Here is a 20,503-nt window from a genome sequence, read left to right on the forward strand (position 1 = left end):
ATAATCTTTAATTAAAGATTAATCTTTAAATCCTGGAGACTCCAAATCAATCCTGGAGGGCTGGCAACCCTAAGTATAAATGTGCCCTCTACCATGGTAGCTCACTGCCCTTCCTACATAGGAATAGCTATAAAGACTTTTATTCCCTCATATAGCTGTGTCCACACTGGGGGGTGTATCACTTTAATTATGCCAGTATAGTTAAAGTGGTACAAATTTGTGTATAGACAGGGCCTTAGGGATGGAGAGAGGTTACAATGCCAAGAGCCTTCACAGAGGGTGTACACTACCTGGACGCTCAAAACTTAGCTCCGTGGGTGTTACCAGCATAGCCATATGCAGCCAGCCACTGAGAGAGGAAGGATGAGGAGGGGCAAGCGGGGTCACAGGATCTATCCCTAAACAGATTCTCCAATCCTTAACACACACAATTCTTAATCCCCACGCAAAGAGGGGGATACCAGTCCCATGGTTCCTACTAATTGTCTATTCTGCAGCCTAGGGAGGGAAAATTCCTTGCATCCACAGCGATCCCCAGTGCCATTTTAAGTTGCCTGGGCTTGTTTCTGTGGGCAGTTTTTTGGGCCTTGTCTACATGACAAAAATATGCCATGTTTGAACAGGGATAGGTGCACTCAAGTTAGCTGACATGATGCTGAAAACAACAGTTCCTGGGCTACACTGACTGGAAAGTTGTGGACAGCATGGTGTGAGCTACCTCAAGTACTTCCAGTTGTAATTAAACAATAATGTTCGGCAATGTCAACAAACACCAAAAGGTTTAGTAAAATTAACTTAATATAGAAGTATGAAAGAGTTGACAGCAAAAAAATGAAGGACAATAATCAGAGCTAGAAACCTGTATCAGATGACACAGAATTATTCAAACTACTGTAATATACGAATCATTTCTCTTCCAAAAGAGTAGTCATGACCTTTTCTGTGATCACATCCTCCCCTACAAATCCTTTCTGGTCTACCTCTTGAAAAGTATTGGCATTATAGTTTTATTGCAATTATTATGGCCTCATTTTCCACTGTAGGTTCCTGTGGGTAGGCACCCAAACCTGTTCTGAGGCACTTAAATATAAGTAGCCTGACAGTCAGAGGTGCTGAGTACCCACAATCCCTCCTGAAGTCAGCATTGCTATTACTAAGTTTGAAAGTTTTGGCCTAAATCATGAACATAATATTATTGGAATTTATTTTTAAAAGAACAATATATTTTATATGCATAGTGTAATCCTAGATAATCAAAATCTATATACAGTAAAAGCCAAACTAAGTAACTTTGGAACCATGCAAATTCTGCATTTATCAAAGCTAATTTAAGTCCTACATGTTTCCCTAACATTTACCTTCAAGTTTCTGAATATTCATGCATACAGGATTCCTGGAACAATATTGTATTTGCTCACACCTTAGTTCATAAACACAGATATGTATTCCTGGCTATAGAGAAAATAAGGTTATAGAGAAAAAATTTAGTATCACATAATTTTTCATTCCCAGGCAAGATTTAGAAAGGGACCAGCCATAACTTGTTGTGCATAATCAGCACTGGAAGCTAAATAAATGACTATATCATTTGATTATCCACATAATTTTAAAACGGTTTGAGTGGTAGTTGGCGTATTTCCTGCTAAATGGGATTATGATTGCACAACGAGTTTGTTTTAAACAGAAACAATATGTTTTTGGAGGCACAACGCTCCTGGAATTTTGGTTTAGTTATTTTTTTCCCTCGGACTATGTACCTACCCCAAGCTCTCACTGCTCTCTAGAAGAGTGGTTCAAATGAACCATTCCCTGTTGGGGCTTATATGGCCAGCAGCTACCCTGGAGACACACTCCAACCTTTCCTTCCACATAAATGAGCAGTTAACTGATAGGCTAAATACATTAAGAATAAATAGTGACTAAATGAAGGGGAAGTAAATTTGTAGATGACTTAAGCAGATCGTTTCTTGCAGATGTTGTGGAAGAAGTGGATCTTGAGGAGGAATTCAAACAGGGAGCGAGAGAGAGAGAGACTTTGCAGTCCAGTTCATGGAAAAGAACTCCATGTACAGGGAGCAGCATGGAAGAAAGTGGAGGAGGCTGTTGTGGGAGAAGTGAACAAATAGGTCATCAAGGCTTGCCCGGCCCTATTAGTCAAGTGAGGGTGGGGGCAACACAGTAACACAAAGGTGGATAAGTAGGGAACACAGAATTATGTGGAGCCTTAAAGGCAATCACAAGAATCTTGAAATTGATGCAATGGAGAGGAGAAGGAGTGAGCCAGTGAAGACATTCAAAGAAACAGGAGGTGGGAGAATATTATGGTTAGGACAACAGGGAAAAGGGGGGATTTTAGTTGCTGCCTTATGCATGAACTGAGTTAGAACATAAGAACGGCCATACTGGGTCAGACCAAAGGTCCATCTAGCCCAGTATCCTGTCTTCTGACAGTGGCCAATTCCAGGTGCCCCAGAGCAAGACTCCCCTAGAGATTGTTGTGCCCTACGCAGCTCCCTGGAGGGGGGGCCGGCCCTGGGCCTCTGAGGGGGCGGGGGGTCCCAGGTCTCTGCAGGGTGGGGAGGGCTGCGTCCAAGGGCTTTGGGAGGCAGAAGCAGCCAGTGCAGGAAGGCTCCACTCTGTTCCCCTGGCTCCCAGGCTTGGGGGAAGAGGGGGAAGTGCCCCCCAGGACTCACTGACGGCACGGCTGGGAGCTGGCATAGTGGAGCGGGCTGGGGCCGGGTCACTCCACTTCCCGCCGCCCGGTGAGTGCAGGGCGGGCCCGACCCCAACCCCTGCTGTAGTCCCCTGTGTTCACATAGCTCAGGGGACAGGGAGTGGGGGTGGAGCTGGGGTGGAGCAGGGGCAGGAAGAGGCAGGGTGGGGGCGAAGCAGGGGCGGGGACTGAGGAGTCGGGCAGGGGCAAAGGCAGCTTTTCTGGGCCCTGCTGTGCACAGCCCAAGAGCGGCCGGCTCAGCTTTCCAGGGGATCGGGCTGGCCGCTGGAGCTGGGGCAATTTGGTGCCCCAAATTTCCTGGTGCCCTATGCAGCTGCGTGGTTTGCGTATGGGTAGGGGTGGCCCTGCCCCAGAAGGAACGAATAGAACAGGTAATCATCAAGTGATGCATCCCCTGTCGCCCATTCCCAGCTTCTGGCATAGGCAAGAAACACCATCCCTGCCCATCCTGGTGGACCTATTCTCCATGAACTTATCTAGTTCTTTTTTGAACCCCGTTATAGTCTTAGCCTTCACAACATTCTCTGGCAAGGAGTTCCAAGTTTGACTGTGCATTGTGTGAAAAAATACCTCCTTTTTTTTGTTTGTTTTAAATCTGCTGCCTATTAATTTCATTTGGTGACCCCTAGTTCTTGTGTTAGGAGAAGGAGTAAATAACACTTCCTTATTTACTTTCTCCACACCAGTCATGATTTTATAGACCTCTATCATATCGCAAATCCCCTCCTCCCCCCAGTTTTCTCTTTTCCAAGCTGAAAAGTCTCAGGTCTTGTTAATCAGTCCTCATATGGAAGCCATTCCATACCCCTAATCATTTTTGTTGCCCTTTTCTGAACCTTTTCCAATTCCAATATATCTTTTTTGAGATGGGGCGACCACATCTGCACACAGTATTCAAGATGTGGGCGCACCATGTATTTATATAGAGGCAATATTATATTTTCTGTCTTATCTATCCCTTTCTTAATGATTCCCAACATTTTGTTTGCTTTTTTGACTGCTGCTCAGGGGTGAAAGTAACTGAAAGGACTTACCGGTACGCCAGAGTCCTGAGTGGTGGCATGACCTCAACTGTTGGAAGAAGCATGGCCTCAACCAGAAGAGGTGTTTAAAGGCCCTGGGGCTCCGGCTGTGGCTGGGAGCCCCAGGGCCTTTAAATCACCCCAGAGCTACCAGCTGCAGAGGTGGCTGGGAGCCCCGGAGCTCAGGGGTGAAATAAAGGGCCCAGGGCTCCGGCCGCCGCGGAGCTCCGGGCCCTTTAAAGCACCACCCGAGCCCCGCTGCTGGAGCGCCGGCGGTGATTTAAAGGGCCCGGGGCTCCCCGCAGCAGCAGGAGCACCGGGCCCTTTACATTCCTGCCTGAGCCCAGTAAAGAACTGTCTGGGGATTGGTCCTGCTTTGATGACCTCCTGAGGTCCCTTCCAACCCTGATATTCTATGATTCTATGATTCCCCACCAGCACAACCTGTTCTGTCTTTCTGATATATTTTGTACCCTGGTATTACTGTGTCCCATTGATTATCCTCATTCCACCAAGTTTCTGTAATGCCTATTATATCAATATCCTCATTTAACATGAGGCACTCTAGTTCACCCATCTTATTATTTAGACTTCTAGCATTTGTATATAAGCACTTTAAAAACTTGTCACTTTTTAGCTGTCTGCTACTATATGATGTAATTGAATGGGACTCTTTTTCATTTGATTGTTTCCCATCAGATTCTACCCGTATTTCATCATCTTCCATCCTCTCCTCTTTACTAGGACATAGAAAATCTCCATTAATAGATCCTCTCCTAAGGGAGGCCTCTGTCCGAACCACGTGCTCCTCTGTACCTCTCGACTTTCCCCAGCCCTTAGTTTAAAAACTGCTCTATAACCTTTTTTAATGTTATGTGCCAGCAGGCTGGTTCCATTTTGGTTTAGGTGGAGCCCATCCTTCCATATAGACTCCCTCTTTCCCAAAAGTTTTCCCAGTTCCTAATAAATCTAAACCCTCCTCCCTACACCATTGTCTCATGCACGCATTGAGACCCTGCAGTTCTGCCTGTCTAACTGGTCCTGCCCCAGAGTTGGGGGATGAGTCCTATTAGATCCTTCACTGCTCTTAGATATTCAAGTAGCAATGGTGACAAGAAATGCCTTCTTTCAGCACAGATCATGAGAAAGGCTGCCTTTTGCTCTCAGAGGAGGACCTAGCTATGCTGATCCATGCTCTTGTCTATGTCAGGTTGGACTGCTGCAGTGCAAAGTATCCGACAAGTAACGTTTACATAGCAATTGCAGCTAGTAACTATGCAGTGGCCCACATCCTAAGTAGGACATGCTACAAACACCACATAATACTTCACTGTCCACATCCCACAACTGCTCACCTTACTGATTCTGGATCCAAGTCAAGGCACTCATTCTTACCTTCAAAGACATCAATAGACTAGACCTGTTCTCTTTCTATGGTGGCCTTTCCTTCCACAGAGCGCTGAAGTAGCTACAATCAACTGGGACCGTGTGGCCAAAAGCACCCATACAAAAAAGTCAGAGAATGGATCAAGTCACTCTTAGTGGAAGTCCCAAGTCAAGCCATTTACCACCAAGGATCAGGCTGAGCTTGTGCTGAATTTTGGACATAATGCAAGATGTATTTCTCTAAGCATGCTTCTTCCCACCAAATAAGAGCAGTAGAAAAACCTACCAAGCAATGGTCTCCTCCAAGACAGGCACCAATCAACTAAAATAAGGGTGGGGTAGAGCATTTAGACCCATCTTCAGCCAGAAATCATTGTGTACATTAGTTGTGTAAATGGCACCTAAATAGTATGGAGATGGGTGCATTTTATATCAGTTAATATCAATGCTAATATTATCTTAATATGATCTAACAAAGGTTTTTTCCATTTCCATAGATCCCCCAAACCATCTCCATTGTTTTACTCTCATACTCTCATGCTGCATGTTATTGAAGTAAACAGCAGTATTTAGGAATAATGAGCAAATTCATCTATCATCCATGAATCAACAGACTTACAATGGAATCATAAATAGACCTACACCAAGGATTAATGCTGTTCAGATTTTCTAGAGTCGGACAAAGTAACTGTCTACTCACAGATAACTAAAATGTTATACTCCTAACAGTAGCAGATGCTCTCATCTTCACTGCCATAAGCCTCATGTAAGCAGGTAAACTGCAGCATCTGCAGGAGGAGAGATTTTAATTTAAAAAAAAAAAAGGACAACTTTTAGCATTTTAAATAGGCAGGCAGAAAATATAGCTCTAAAAACATTATTCAATCGTATGCTGATGACAAAAATTGGAGCAGTTATCTCCCTCTCTCTCTCTCTCTCTCACACACACACACACACACACACACACACACACACACACACAGAATCTGGTTCTCACTCAGAGTGAATGCCATCATAGCCAGGGCCAGGAGAGGCCTGCTGGGTTTGGTTCTTATGAGTTATTCTGTTCTATACTGTTCTATATAGGTTTTTATACTGCATTCCTCACTGTAGAGTTTGAGCCCTTAGTGCATTAACAATGTGACTAATATCTGTCACGTGTTTGTTCATTGTTCATGCTAAATCAATCAATGCCTAGTGGGATTTTCAAAACCACCTAGACACCTATTAGCATCATTATGCACTTAAATACATTTAAAAATCTGTCCTTAAGGTCTTTGGGGAAGGGATTAGCTTTTCATTGTGTGTTTACAGGGTCTAACACAATGGGGACCACCTGATCCCCAAATTGGGGCCTCTAGCCAAAACTGCTATACAAATAAGTGAAAATAAAAGTTTGGAATTACTTTCAGTACATACCTATGAGAGTCACACTGCTATTACTTTAGCAAGGGAATTGGGGAAGTTTGCAACAGGCATTCTTTGAAACTAATATGACTACAAGTATAGTGAAAGACAAGGTGGGTGAGGTAATTTATTTTACCAGAACAAATTCTATTGGTAAGAGAAACAAGCCTGAAGAAGAGCTCTCTGTATGCTTGAAAGCTTGTCTCTTTCACCAACAGAAGTTGGTCCAGTAAAAGATATTACCTCACCCACCTTGTCTCTCTAATATCTGGACCAACAAGGCTACAACAACACTGCATTCAAATATAGTCACAGTTACATTTTTTAGTCATTTGTGTATTTTCTCTTCTTTTGGAATCTTACAGTCTTAATTTTCAGCAAAACCATTGGTCTGTGTCCCTGATACCAGACATATATCCATGTCTATATTCTCAGAGAGGAAAAAAAGTCAACCAACCAGCCATCCAGAACCTGGAAAGCAATCTACCCCCAATAGATCTAACTATCATTCTGCCTTTGTAGACTGTCAGTCAGACTGCAACAGATTGGTTCTAGCTGCTTAAGAAAATCAAGATTTTTATTTTTAAAACGTTCAAAGAGCTGTGATCTCTCTTTACACAGCACATAGTATTACACATTTGTATTATAATATACAGACAGTTGTAACATTACACATTTTTTGAAGATTACCCATTAATCTGTTGCCTCCCCAAGTAATATTTCAGTGACTTTGGAGTTATTCATGCCCTTCTGCAGATCACTCAACTCATGTGACTGAACCTGTGTTTCAAAATGTATATCAATATTTTTTTAATTGCTTGCCTTGTGTGTAAAGAATACCCTGTTTATTAATAGCGACAGAAGAGGCAACTTCTCTGGTGGCATCAAATACCACGAGAAATCCCAAACTTGCTTGGGATCAAAATGAGAGCTATGTCTGGTTCAGAAATTGGAAGTGGGATTATTTCCTCAATGTACAGAGTGGATCGGTCCTATTTCCTTAACACAAGGCAAAGCAATGGGAAATGTGACCTTGGAGAGATTTCCTGCAGATTTGCGGCGCTCAATCTGAACACTGATATTCCCAAGATTCAATAGCCCTTAAATGCTGCATAAACAGATGCAGAAGAATGAGATTTCAGACTAGTGGCAATGTTTGGCTTGAACAAAGTACCCTGAATTTCACTCAAGTATTTTATATTCAAGGCACAAGTTATGACCCACATATTTCATTAAATCTATTTAATTTATACCAAAATCCATCACCTTTTTGTGTTTCAAAATTAATATTTCTTATGGGAATAAAATCCAAAGAAGAAGAGAGACAGATTTAGGCTTAATCTTTCTTATTATTTGATAAGAAGGATTTTCTGAGTAAAGGTACAAGTCATTTGTAGTTCTGATCACTCTAGTATGCTGTTCCTTACCTCAGAGTAGAAAATGTTTTAAATATTTAACAAATCAGACTAATTATATAGAATAATTGAATCCTTAGTATAAAGCCTGAGAGACTTCATTTTTCTAACGTTATTTGCTGCTGATGTGAATACCAGGCGGAGAGATAAAAACTACTGACATGTTAATACTAAGAAGACAGAAAAAAATACTTTTAGTTTTGAGAAAAACATTTGACTCAGGATATAAGTTAATTATTAAGTTACATTCTTCCCCCCACCCCTGCAAAAGTTATTTTAATTGCTACTTTATGCCAAATGTGTGTTTTACTTAAGAGTAGGAATGTCATTCTATTTGAAGCAATACTTAATAGAACTAAGAGTTATTCAAGGGCAGTGTTTTATTAATAAAGCATTTTCTGGTATAATCATCATGATATCACATATATAATATTTCACAGGATTCTTGAGGTAACTTTCAAGTAATTTTACAGAGAGAAGGAACAATTGGAGCTTCTAATCCAAAGTGTTAAAAAAAAATCTAATGTTGGGGTAACTTTTGTTTTTTAAATGCTAAGTGATTTAATTCAAGCCGGTGGAGATGGGGGGAGGTTAGTAAGACCAATAAGAGCTATTTGTTGCCATGAGAGCTGCCATTTTTAAACTATTATGAATATTTGCATACATTTACATGCATTGAAAGCAAACCATTCAGAACAAACAAGGTTCACTTTATGAAGACAAACTTGCAGCGTATGATTGAGTGACAGCACAATGGCTGATTTAAACTTTATTAGTCTCCTCCATTCATTGACTATTTTCTGATGACAGAGGGTCAGTAAAGGATGTCTTAGGTCTCTCTGGCCAGTTTTATTTTATTTATTTTTTTGATAAACCCTCTGGCTGCCATTATTGAGTGAGAGAATGTACTGAGCAACTCTACCAAAACCTCAGATACGGTCTCTGATCTTTAATAGTCAGTGCTGTATGAAGCTTTCCAAAATACCGGAATAAGCAGGAAAACTGGTTTAGCAAAAAGACTTACATAGTTCTCTTAACCAGTTCAACATTAAGACATGTCTGCATGCATTCCTAGTGCCTGTGACAATAGCAACACTTCCTTTCAGCCTAATAGGTCCTGAGCCCCATCCTTTGTCTGCTGATTAACTGCTCTATTCATTGACCAGACCACTAATTGCATGCTCCTTATAGTTACCCTACATTACTGTAAGAATTAATGAGACACAATTACAGCTCCCAGAAATCTCAGGCCTAGCCAACTGCAAAGCACTCCAACTGAATAAGAACTCCCCACGAATAAAGAGAAAAATTCAGTCCATTGTTCACAGGAAGCAGAATGTTTTTTGTTAAAAAATTGTATTTATTTGAAGCTGTTTCATAATTAGGCCTTGGCGGAAAAAAAGAGAGAGAGAGAGAGAGAGAGAGAGAGACTAGAGAAAGGACTTGGGAACCAGCATTCATTGAGAAATCACAGTGTATGCTAAGAGACACACAGACACTTCACATATGAGAAAAAACACGAGGAATGGAGTGCATGAAAAATTAGTATTATGAATAATACAAACATATACAGCCCATCAGCTGTTTAAACAGAGCATGTGGGAATGTAAGTGAATCATCTCCAATCCTACATTTCTCCAAGGTACCTGAAATATGTGCAATTTAAACAAAAATGTGACACGTCACAGCACTCATGTTTACGCTTAAGGGCTGCTTTTCTTACCCTAGCCTACAATCTAGCAGGCACCAAAACCTAAGATCATTAGCCATGAAATGAAGCCAGATGGAAGCACTGGCTCAGGTGAGCACTGTGGACTCTTCTCCTAAATGTTGTTAGGTCTTGAAAAATTGGACATAATTATTAAAGAACCTCTGGGCACCTTTAATTTGTGTAGTCAACATTCAGAGATATTCAAGGTCTTGATGCCCTGGGATGTATTATGTAAGGAATATATTCATGTACATTAATGGTTCTTGAACAACTTCTCCAATACACTAGGAACAATCAGTCTTTTCCTCATAGAATCTCAGGGTTGGAAGGGACCTCAGGAGGTCATCTAGTCCAACCTCCTCCTCAAAGCAGGACCAATCCCCAGACAAATTTTTGCCCCAGATCTCTAAATGGCCCCTCAGCAATTGAACTCACAATCCTGGGTTTAGCAGGCCAATGCTCAAACCACTGAGCTATCCCTCCCCCCAATGTTAAACTAATGAAGTCTTCTTCTTCCACCAATTTATCTTCAACATATTTTCATCAGATTTTATCTTGAAATTATATTTATAAAATTCCCTTATTCCAAAGTCACTGAATGCTTAAGATATAGCTTAAATATAAACACTAAAATTTTAAAAGCCCCAGTAAACGCCTCTCTCAACATACAATGCACAACAACCACCCAGAGATCACAAACAAAGAAGGATGTTCTACACTGCCCTGTTCCAGAATTACAACCTTGGTCAGAAAGTATGCTGTCCCCTTCCTTGTAGAACTGTACAGAAGAATACTCACCAATTACAACCCCACTAATTGTAGTGATGGCTTAGATTTGTGAAAAATGAGTGTTCTTCTGATGCCATCACTTATTGATATCACCACAAAACTCTTTCTTCGTGAAGCAGATTGTTCTCACCATGGAGTACTGAATCATGAGTGCTAATCATGGTACCAATATTGGTGGAGCATCCTCATGGCTACAGTACAAAGGTCTGCAATACCTCTGTCTCAGGACAGGCATCATTATTCTCTGACTCAAAGAGTTACGGTTATACTACAGGCAAGCTGTGTTACACCGCATCACTGGGTGGGGGTCTCTGGCAGTAAGGATCAAACCTGAAAGCATGAGCCGCTATTGCTTGAGTTAAAAGACCCAGCTCTATTACCCAAGGGTGTAGCTGGCACATCAACCTCAATGTGGCCTGAGCTCCACTAGAGAGGGACATAATGCCACACTGAATGGGTGTGAGTAGCCTGCAGCTGCAAGTTTGACAGCATTATTTTAAATGGGTCTTCCTGGAGGGCTCACCCTAGTGGTAGAAGAGAAGTCCCATCTCCATATACTGTATTACTGTAACATCCTTGGTCCACACCTCTCTGCCTTTCAAGGCCCAAATATAGGACAAGGGTAAGGGACAGAAGAAATGTATTCCTGCAGAAGGCTTTAAGTAATGTGAGGTTCCTTCCTTTAGCACAAATAACATTTTCTGTTACTTCAATTTCAGCAGTCATCATTTCTGATGCAAATAGTATATAAGGGTAATAGTGAGCTAACACCAACTTTGCGTGCACTTAAGGCAAGGTTGATTTTTACTGAGGACCATCTTCCATACTGAGAAATATTGTGCAGACAATCCTGTCTGCTAGGACGGCTACTAAATGCCAAATTTAAGGCAGAGAGTTAGACATTTTGAGAACATAATGCCATCCACCTAAGATTGACCTAGAACATCTTAAAGAATGATTTTTAAAGATACCTGTGCATGCTGCAACTTGATGCCAGAAAAAGTCTCCCAGGCCTGATTCTATCTCATTTACACCACTTTCACATTGATGCAGTTCTACTCACTTCACTGGGCGTACTCCTGATTTACATTGCTGTATGTCAGCAAGATCAGAATCAGCCATAAAATTGAAAAGCTATGGGGCAAAAAATGCCCCTGATCCTGCAACTAATGGTGTGTGAGGTTAACTTTCTGCACACAACTGATTCAGTTAAATTCAATAGACTACCCATGTGTGTAAAGTTAGGCACGTGTTAGTGCTTGCAGGATCAGAGCCTATTTCCTAGTAAACTATTGATCTAATCCAATAATTTATCTACACTAGAAAGCACTCCACCAAACCCTTTCTAGTGTAGATAAATTCCTGAATAGATTAGTAGTCTACACTGAAATGGGCCCTGAGTCTGCATACACTAACACCCATAGGTGCCAACTTCTGCTGGCACCAGTGGGTCCTAGACCCCCCTCTGCCCCCGGCGCCGCCCTGACTCCATCTCTGCCCTGCCACCTCCCACCCCTGCCACACCCCCATTCCAGCCCCTTCCCCAAAGTCCCCGCCCCAACTCCACCCCCTCCCTGCCCCTATTCCAACCCCTTCTCCAAATCCAGACCCCAGCTCCGTCTCTTCCCAGCCTCCTCCCCTGATTGTGCCACATTCCCACTCCTCTCCCCTCCCTCATAAGAACATAAGAACATAAGAAAGGCCGTACCGGGTCAGACCAAAGGTCCATCTAGCCCAGTATCTGTCTACCGACAGTGGCCAATGCCAGGTGCCCCGAGGGAGTGAACCTAACAGGCAATGATCAAGTGATCTCTCTCCTGCCATCCATCTCCATCCTCTGACGAACAGAGGCTAGGGACACCATTCTTACCCATCCTGGCTAATAGCCATTTATGGACTTAGCCACCATGAATTTATCCAGTCCCCTTTTAAACATTGTTATAGTCCTATCCTTCACAACCTCCTCAGGTAAGGAGTTCCACAAGTTGACTGTGCGCTGCGTGAAGAACTTCCTTTTATTTGTTTTAAACCTGCTGCCTATTAATTTCATTTGGTGACCCCTAGTTCTTATATTATGGGAATAAGTAAATAACTTTTCCTTATCCACTTTCTCAACATCACTCATGATTTTATATACCTCTATCATGTCCCCCCTTAGTCTTCTCTTTTCCAAACTGAAGAGTCCTAGCCTCTTTAGTCTTTCCTCATATGGGACCCTCTCTAAACCCCTAATCATTTTAGTTGCTCTTTTCTGAACCTTTTCTAGTGCTAGAATATCTTTTTTGAGGTGAGGAGACCACAACTGTACACAGTATTCGAGATGTGGGCGTACCATGGATTTATATAAGGGCAATAATATATTCTCAGTCTTATTCTCTATCCCCTTTTAATGATTCCTAACATCCTGTTTGCTTTTTGACCGCCTCTGCACACTGCGTGGACATCTTCAGAGAACTATCCACGATAACTCCAAGATCTTTTTCCTGACTCGTTGTAGCTAAATTTGCCCCCATCATGTTGTATGTATAGTTGGGGTTATTTTTTCCAATGTGCATTACTTTACATTTATCCACATTAAATTTCATTTGCCATTTTGTTGCCCAATCACTTAATTTTGTGAGATCTTTTTGAAGTTCTTCACAATCTGCTTTGGTCTTAACTATCTTGAGTAGTTTAGTATCATCTGCAAACTTTGCCACCTCACTGTTTACCCTTTCTCCAGATCATTTATGAATAAATTGAATAGGATTGGTCCCAGGACTGACCCTTGGGAACACCACTAGTTACCCCTCTCCATTCTGAGAATTTACCATTAATTCCTACCCTTTGTTCCCTGTCCTTTAACCAGTTCTCAATCCATGAAAGGACCTTTCCTTTTATCCCATGACAGCTTAATTTACGTAAGAGCCTTTGGTGAGGGACCTTGTCAAAGGCTTTCTGGAAATCTAAGTACACTATGTCCACCGGATCCCCCTTGTCCACATGTTTGTTGACCCCTTCAAAGAACTCTAATAGATTAGTAAGACACGATTTCCCTTTACAGAAACCATGTTGACTATTGCTCAAGAGTTTATGTTTTTCTATGTGTCTGACAATTTTATTCTTTACTATTGTTTCAACTAATTTGCCCGGTACCGACGTTAGACTTACCGGTCTGTAATTGCCGGGATCACCCGTAGAGCCCTTTTTAAATATTGGCATTACATTAGCTAACTTCCAGTCATTGGGTACCGAAGCCGATTTAAAGGACAGGTTACAAACCTTGGTTAATAGTTCCGCAACTTCACATTTGAGCTCTTTCAGAACTCTTGGGTGAATGCAATCTGGTCCCGGTGACTTGTTAATGTTGAGTTTATCAATTAATTCCAAAACCTCCTCTAGTGATACTTCAATCTGTGACAGTTCCTCAGATTTGTCACCCACAAAAGCCAGCTCAGGTTTGGGAATCTCCTAACATCCTCAGCCGTGAAGACTGAAGCAAAGAATCCATTTAGTTTCTCCGCAATGACTTTATCGTCTTTAAGCGCTCCTTTTGTATTTTCATTGTCAAGGGGCCCCACTGGTTGTTTAGCAGGCTTCCTGCTTCTGATGTACTTAAAAAACATTTTGTTATTACCTTTGGAGTTTTTGGCTAGCCGTTCTTCAAACTCCTCTTTGGCTTTTCTTATTACACTCTTGCACTTAAGTTGGCAGTGTTTGTGCTCCTTTCTATTTGCCTCACTAGGATTTGACTTCCACTTTTTAAAGGAAGTCTTTTTATCTCTCACTGCTTCTTTTACATGGTTGTTAAGCCACGGTGGCTCTTTTTTAGTTCTTTTACTGTTTTTCTTAATTTGGGGTATACATTGAAGTTGGGCCTCTATTATGGTGTCTTTAAAAAGGGCCCACGCAACTTGCAGGGATTTCACTTTAGTCACTGTACCTTGTAACTTTTGTCTAACTAACCCCCTCATTTTTGTATAGTTCCCCCTTTTGAAATTAAAGGCCCTCCTGGAGCTTGTTACACCACTGTTTGCATCAGCAAACGCTGGGAGGAGAAGCAGGGACGTGGCGCACTCAGGGGAGGAGACGGAGGTGAGGTGGGGTGGGGTGGGGTGGGGAGGGGAGCGTGGCTGCCAATGGGTGCAGAACACCCACTAATTTTTCCCCGTGGGTGCTCCAGGGCTGGAGCACCCATGGAGTCGGTGCCTATGCTTACACCCTCAGTTAACTAGTATATTTATACCAGGAAACCATCCTTGTGGAGAGCAATCTTATATTGGTAAAAGTGTCCTTTTGCCAGTATAGCGTATATCAGTTCCTTGAGTGAAATAAACCATACTGGCAAAAGGACTTTTGCTGACATAATTGTGTCTACACTAGATCTTTTGCTGGCATAGCTAGTTACAAAAAAATCATATCCCTAACCATCATTGTTATGCCAGCCAAACTTAAGCATAGACCAGGCCAAAGTGTTTCAACTATGAGAAATCAAGTTCTGTACTAGACATGAAATGAGTCTGCACTCTGCAGCCTCTCAGGACCTGAGAAACCCTAAGCTTTCTTGAAGATCAAATCACATCATCATGTTTTCACCTAGTGTAATCTCTCACCAGCCCTGAGGTTAGTATTGTACTATTTTTACCACTTATAGAGCAGGTGGAAATACCAAGGCAATCTGCAAGCCAGTTCTAGACCACATTCACAGCTAAGTATGATCATTTATACTACAACAAAATTATAAAAAGTGAAAGTATCGGAAACCCCAGAATTTTCCATTTTAATGTATGGTAGTTTTTGGATTAGACTAAAAACAAATTCTAAATATGTAACTATTGAACAGTTTCTCATTTTAATCAGCTATGGTTGACTTTCACAAGGTTGACTAAATAGATTCCCTGTATTTGGTTCTATTAGGTGCCTGATATTTTAAAGGAAAATAAGGAGACTGATTGATACAATATGAATTTTTTAAACCCTGCTAGAGCTAGGTGGAAGTTACTGTTATACATTGGCTTCAGAGACCAGACTGTTTTTAAATACAAGATTCACCTGTATATTCACAGGGCTAGAGTATGGCATTTAGCAACAACCCTATGGCTGAGTAGAGGCCTGGGCAGAGCCTCAGCACGAGATCTACAGGAGATTATTCCTCAGAAGGCACAATCCTCCCACATAGGCCCAGAGATTGTGGACAATGCTGTACAGTTCTTTAAACCACTCCAATTTAATCCTTTCCTATGTTCACTTCAGGATTCTATAGAGGCCTGGAAGGGACATGGTGCTACCTCCTCCCTACCCCCTTTGAGGCAATTTATGGAGCACGGGGATTACAGCTGTCCTTAGGCCTTACATGGAGTGTGCAGTTGGGTGAGGTAGAGGGAAAGCTCCTTAACCACCTTTCCCTTCTTTCTTCTCTGTGCCATACAAGGCCTGTGCACAATCTGGGACATGTCCTTCAGCAGAAGCCTGGTCTTTTAGATGGTGCCTGAAGGCTTCATGAGCTAGGACTCAGACGACTAAGCAGCATGTTTTGTAAGTAGGATAACAATATTCATGAAAACAACAAGGAGTCCGGTGGCACCTTAAAGACTTATTTGGGCATAAGCTTTCATGGTTAAAAAACCCATTTCTTCAGATGCATGGAGTGAAAATTACAGATTCAGGCACCAAGACATCAGTACATCCATAGGCGCCGACTTCTACTGGTGCCGGTGGGTGCTCAACCCCCCTCTGCCCCGCCCCCTCCCACAGAGTCAGTGCCTATGAGTACATCAAGAGTTTTCCTGGCGCTATTCCACCAAGGTGGAAGCACCATGGGGGCTCGTGATGCAGGATTAATGCACTTGCAGAGTTTCCATCCCACCTCACATAACCTAAAACTATGACCAATAAATGAGACTTTCAAAAAGATATTATAGTGTAGAAGTTGAATTTAAAATCCATAATATATCAGAAAAGTAAGAGCAATAGTGAAACAAATATCAGGACTATCTAAAACTCAGTGTGAGGACATCTTCCACGTTTACTTCTACAAAACTCCCAGTCTTTCTCCACACACAAAATGGTATATACACATCAGCAGATGGGAAAGGAGAGTCATAAAACCCAAAGGTGACAGGCCACAGTACTCTTGCTGTAATGTATTTCCATGTTATTGTTTTGTTCTGAATAATTCCAAATGAATTCTGCCTATTGTAGGAGTACCATAAGAGAACATGTTTCAACTATAGCAAAACAGGTTTGGAAACTTTGTGCATACCAATAGCAGAATGAAGACTATCAGATTGTTACAGGGCTTAGCAATGCACAAATTACAAACTAAGTTGCAGTGAAATTTGCTTAGTGATATTGTGTATTTCCCTATAATATAGTTCCACTGTACATGTACTATAAAAAAATATTCCAGGTCACTGAACTTAAAAAACAAAAATGGTGGAATGACAAACCTTGTGACTGAAGTCCACTATTGGCAGAACTTTCCTGAATTGAGATTATGTTCATGTATAAATCTATAATATATGCTCCCCCTAGCCAGGGGGTGGCTCTAGGCATTTTGCCGCCCCAAGCATGGCAGGCAGGCTGCCCTCGGCGGCTTGCCTGCGGAGGGTCCGCCGGTCCCGCAGCTTCGGCAGACCTCCCGCAGGCATGCCTGCAGAGGGTCCGCTGGACCTGCGGCTTGGGTGGACCTCCCGCAGGAAGCCGCGGGACCAGCGGACTCTCCGCAGGCAAGCCGCCGAGGGCGGCCTGCCTGCCGCCCCCGTGGCGCTGGCAGAGTGCCCCCCCCGCGGCTTGCCGCCCCAAGCACGCGCTTGGCGTGCTGGGGCCTGGAGCCACCCCTGCCCCTAGCAGCAAGTTGACCTTTTCATTCTAGACCCCACTTCATATTTGCCATCGTTAGAATCAAAAAACCTCAAAATATACCTTATTCATTTAGCAGCACAAGAAGTTTGTAATTGTTGGACACAGATGATACTACTAAATCTATATTATAGTTGGTGCTAGAGTTCAATAGAGAAGCTTCCAGCTGAAACAGACAAACTATAAAGGAAATATTTTATTTTGAACCCTAAGTTTCATTTTATCTTACCTCACAGGAAAATCAGTAGTTAATACAGGAATCCATGACATGGGTTTTTGGAATTTGCCATTTATTTGCAGTCTCTACTTTCACACTGTCTAGTAGTTAACTGTCAAATACTATAAGAGTTTTAAAAAGTTAGATGTTCTTGTCTTATCACAGAAATGTAAAAGTAAACAGTATAAAATTATATTTCCGCTAGTTAAAATTGTAACAAAAAAAAATTAGGGCTCTGCCTTATTTTACTTTTCCCCAGAATATATAAACTCTTGTAATTAAACTTTTCACCTTTCCAAGTAGCTGACTGTGTATTCCTGCACAGTGGGTGGTTTTCTCTGCAGACATATTGACTTGGAACAATATACAAAGCAGAAATCCCTGAATGGAATTTATGGCTAAATTTAACCATGCATATTTTTTAATAAAATTTGCATATCTTGCTTGCAACATTAAGAAAAAAAATAAGCCTAAATTCAGTTAATTGTAACACCATATTGCTTTGTCAGAGAGAAATAATATGAGATTTGAAGTTATAATTTCCATATTTATTGATGATGTGTGTGAAAGGAAATCTGTGCAAATATTCCTGGTGCTGCCTTAAAGAGATTTCAAGAATAGGAGCATATTAACCTTTCACATGGAGCTTAGATATGGAAAAGGAGCTTCTCCTACTCAAAGATGACTTAGAGGGCAATTATAAAAGTGTTGGTGGAGAGCCTCTGGAGTTCTGGAAAGCGACAGCTCTAACCACTCCTTCACCAGATTATATTAATAAAAAGTTAACTTGTTTTGAAAAAAAAATGCTTTTTTAAACCTTTCAGGCTAGTATTGAATGAAAAGTCTTTCCCACAAACAGATTAATCAGTGTCAATTTCTTGACGCCAGGTTTTTCTTTGATACATTGCCACAGCATCTCTCTACATTTTATTCCTGAAAGCAATTTAGCAGACAGTGATCAGTAGCACAAAAATTCTCACCTTCTCCCACCCTCTTTTTTTACTGTTTGCTATGTTTTAAATAGGGCTCTTCCCATGCACCATCTGACCTTCCTTTAAATCGTTCAAAATGAAATTCTTAGTTATAACAATATAAATGTGCTTAATATCAGGCATGGTCTACACATAAAATGTAGGTCAACATAGCTACATCAGTCCGGGCAGGGCGTGAAAGATACACACACCTGAGCAACATGGTTATGCCGACCTAACCCCCAGTATAGACACAGCTAGGGTAACAGAAAACTGCTTCTACTGATCTAGTTTCCATCACTCAGGGAGGTGGTGTTCCTACACCAACAAAGAAAAAACTCTTCCATCAGTGTAGGCTGCATCTACATGATGGGGCTATGCCAGTATATCTACAGCCTTGTAGCTATGCCGCTATGGTTTCTGTAGAGTAGACATACTCTCAGCACAGCAATTCCCACATATGAAGAGGAATAAGGCATTTTTATACCAGTATAACTGTCTCCACATCAGAGCTTGTACTGGTATAACTTTTTTGGTGAAAAAAAGTCATCCACTCAGTCAACAGATATATCTGTACAGAAACTGCATTTAGACCTGGCCTTAAACCTTCACTGCTGATCTCCTCTTCAACATTGTCTGCTCTCTCCAGCCTGGTCTACACTTAAAGTCTAAGGCCAACATAGCTATGGTGCTCAGGGGTGTGAAAACCTCAACATCCCTAAGCATCATTGCTATGCCAACCGGGCCCGTGGTGTAGATGCAGGAGTTAGGCGCGTCCCTACTTGCCACAAATCGATTTAACCGGTCTTAGCGTGGTTTCTAACTTTAACATTAACATACTTTTTATACGCTTTTTATCGTATTTCATTATCGGTATTATTTGATGTGTTATATTGGTATCGGTTTAAGTGTGGGGCTATACATGCTGTAACGCTGTGCCATTGCTATCGTTGGCATCCCCAGACGCTCTGGACACACCACTGACCACAGTGGACAGCAATCTGAGTCTGAGCGCAGTGGCCAGGGCCAGGTGAACTGCAGCAAATTTTTTGAAGCAGAAAAGGGTGAAAATATTTAAAATTTTAAAAGCAAAAAAAAAAAATGCTAAAGAAAAAAAGCAGTTAATATCAAATCCCGATAAAGAGAACCGCATCGCAAAATCCTCGCTCATAAAAGGAAAAATTGGCAAATCAATAAAAAATCTCCAGCAGAAAGAAATCAAAAAATCCAAAGCAAAAAGCCGCGTGACAAGCCAAACAGCCTGAAATGGAATGGCGTGAGCGGACAAATCAAGACAAAGTCTAGAACACATCTCCTGCATCTGAAAAAAGTATTGCATTCTTGGCTGATCTCGCAGTTCTTGGAAGTCAAACACAGTGTCTGTAGTAGGGGGGTTCAGGTCAAACACAAGTGGGGCACTACACACACCTTAACACAAACAGGCACACACCTACCCCCACTCTCACAAACAAAAAACTCTCCTCCTCTGAACATGTATCTTTCACCCGCATGCTATGCTGCAGACAGATGCAGCATGCAGCATGCCTTGCCAACTTCCTACTCAGGTGTGGCTTGTGTGGTACAAGACTGGTCATCAGCCTATTGTCAGCCTCAGTAGTGCAAAAGGAGTATGAAGCATGACCATGAACCAAGGTGACCAGCATCTGTTAGGTCATGGTAATTGGTGTGGGTCATGGGAGATGTCATGATATCATGGTCAATCATCATGGCATCAGCCCCAGGGGGTCATGCCCATCAGCCCCCACCCTTCATGTGTAAAGAAAGCCCCAAGATAAGAGAGCTGGGCTCCTGCTCCTCTCTCTCTCTCTCCCTACACTCCTCTCTCCTATCCTGTCCTATCTGTCCTATGGAGGCTGCCTTCCCATATCATCTTCACTAACAATTCACTTCTCTATCTTCTCATCTCATTTTATCATCACACATTACTTGCTGCTGTACAGAAGGAAGACACAGGTGGGGAGGAAAGAAGGGACAGGAGGGAACAGGAAGG

General features: G+C 42.0%; 1 long non-coding RNA gene across 2 annotated transcripts in view; it reads right to left on the minus strand.

Moving 5' to 3' along the window:
• Positions 1 to 20,503, minus strand: part of LOC120398765 — a 65,518-nt gene that overhangs the window by 30,908 nt on the left and 14,107 nt on the right. For both annotated transcript variants that reach the window (XR_005594690.1, XR_005594691.1), the window contains exon 2: positions 5,843 to 5,930. This is a non-coding gene — a long non-coding RNA (uncharacterized LOC120398765). The remainder of the gene's footprint in view (positions 1 to 5,842; positions 5,931 to 20,503) is intronic.

The sequence above is a fragment of the Mauremys reevesii genome, linkage group 2, assembly GCF_016161935.1.
Source record: "Mauremys reevesii isolate NIE-2019 linkage group 2, ASM1616193v1, whole genome shotgun sequence".
Lineage (NCBI taxonomy): Eukaryota > Metazoa > Chordata > Testudines > Geoemydidae > Mauremys > Mauremys reevesii.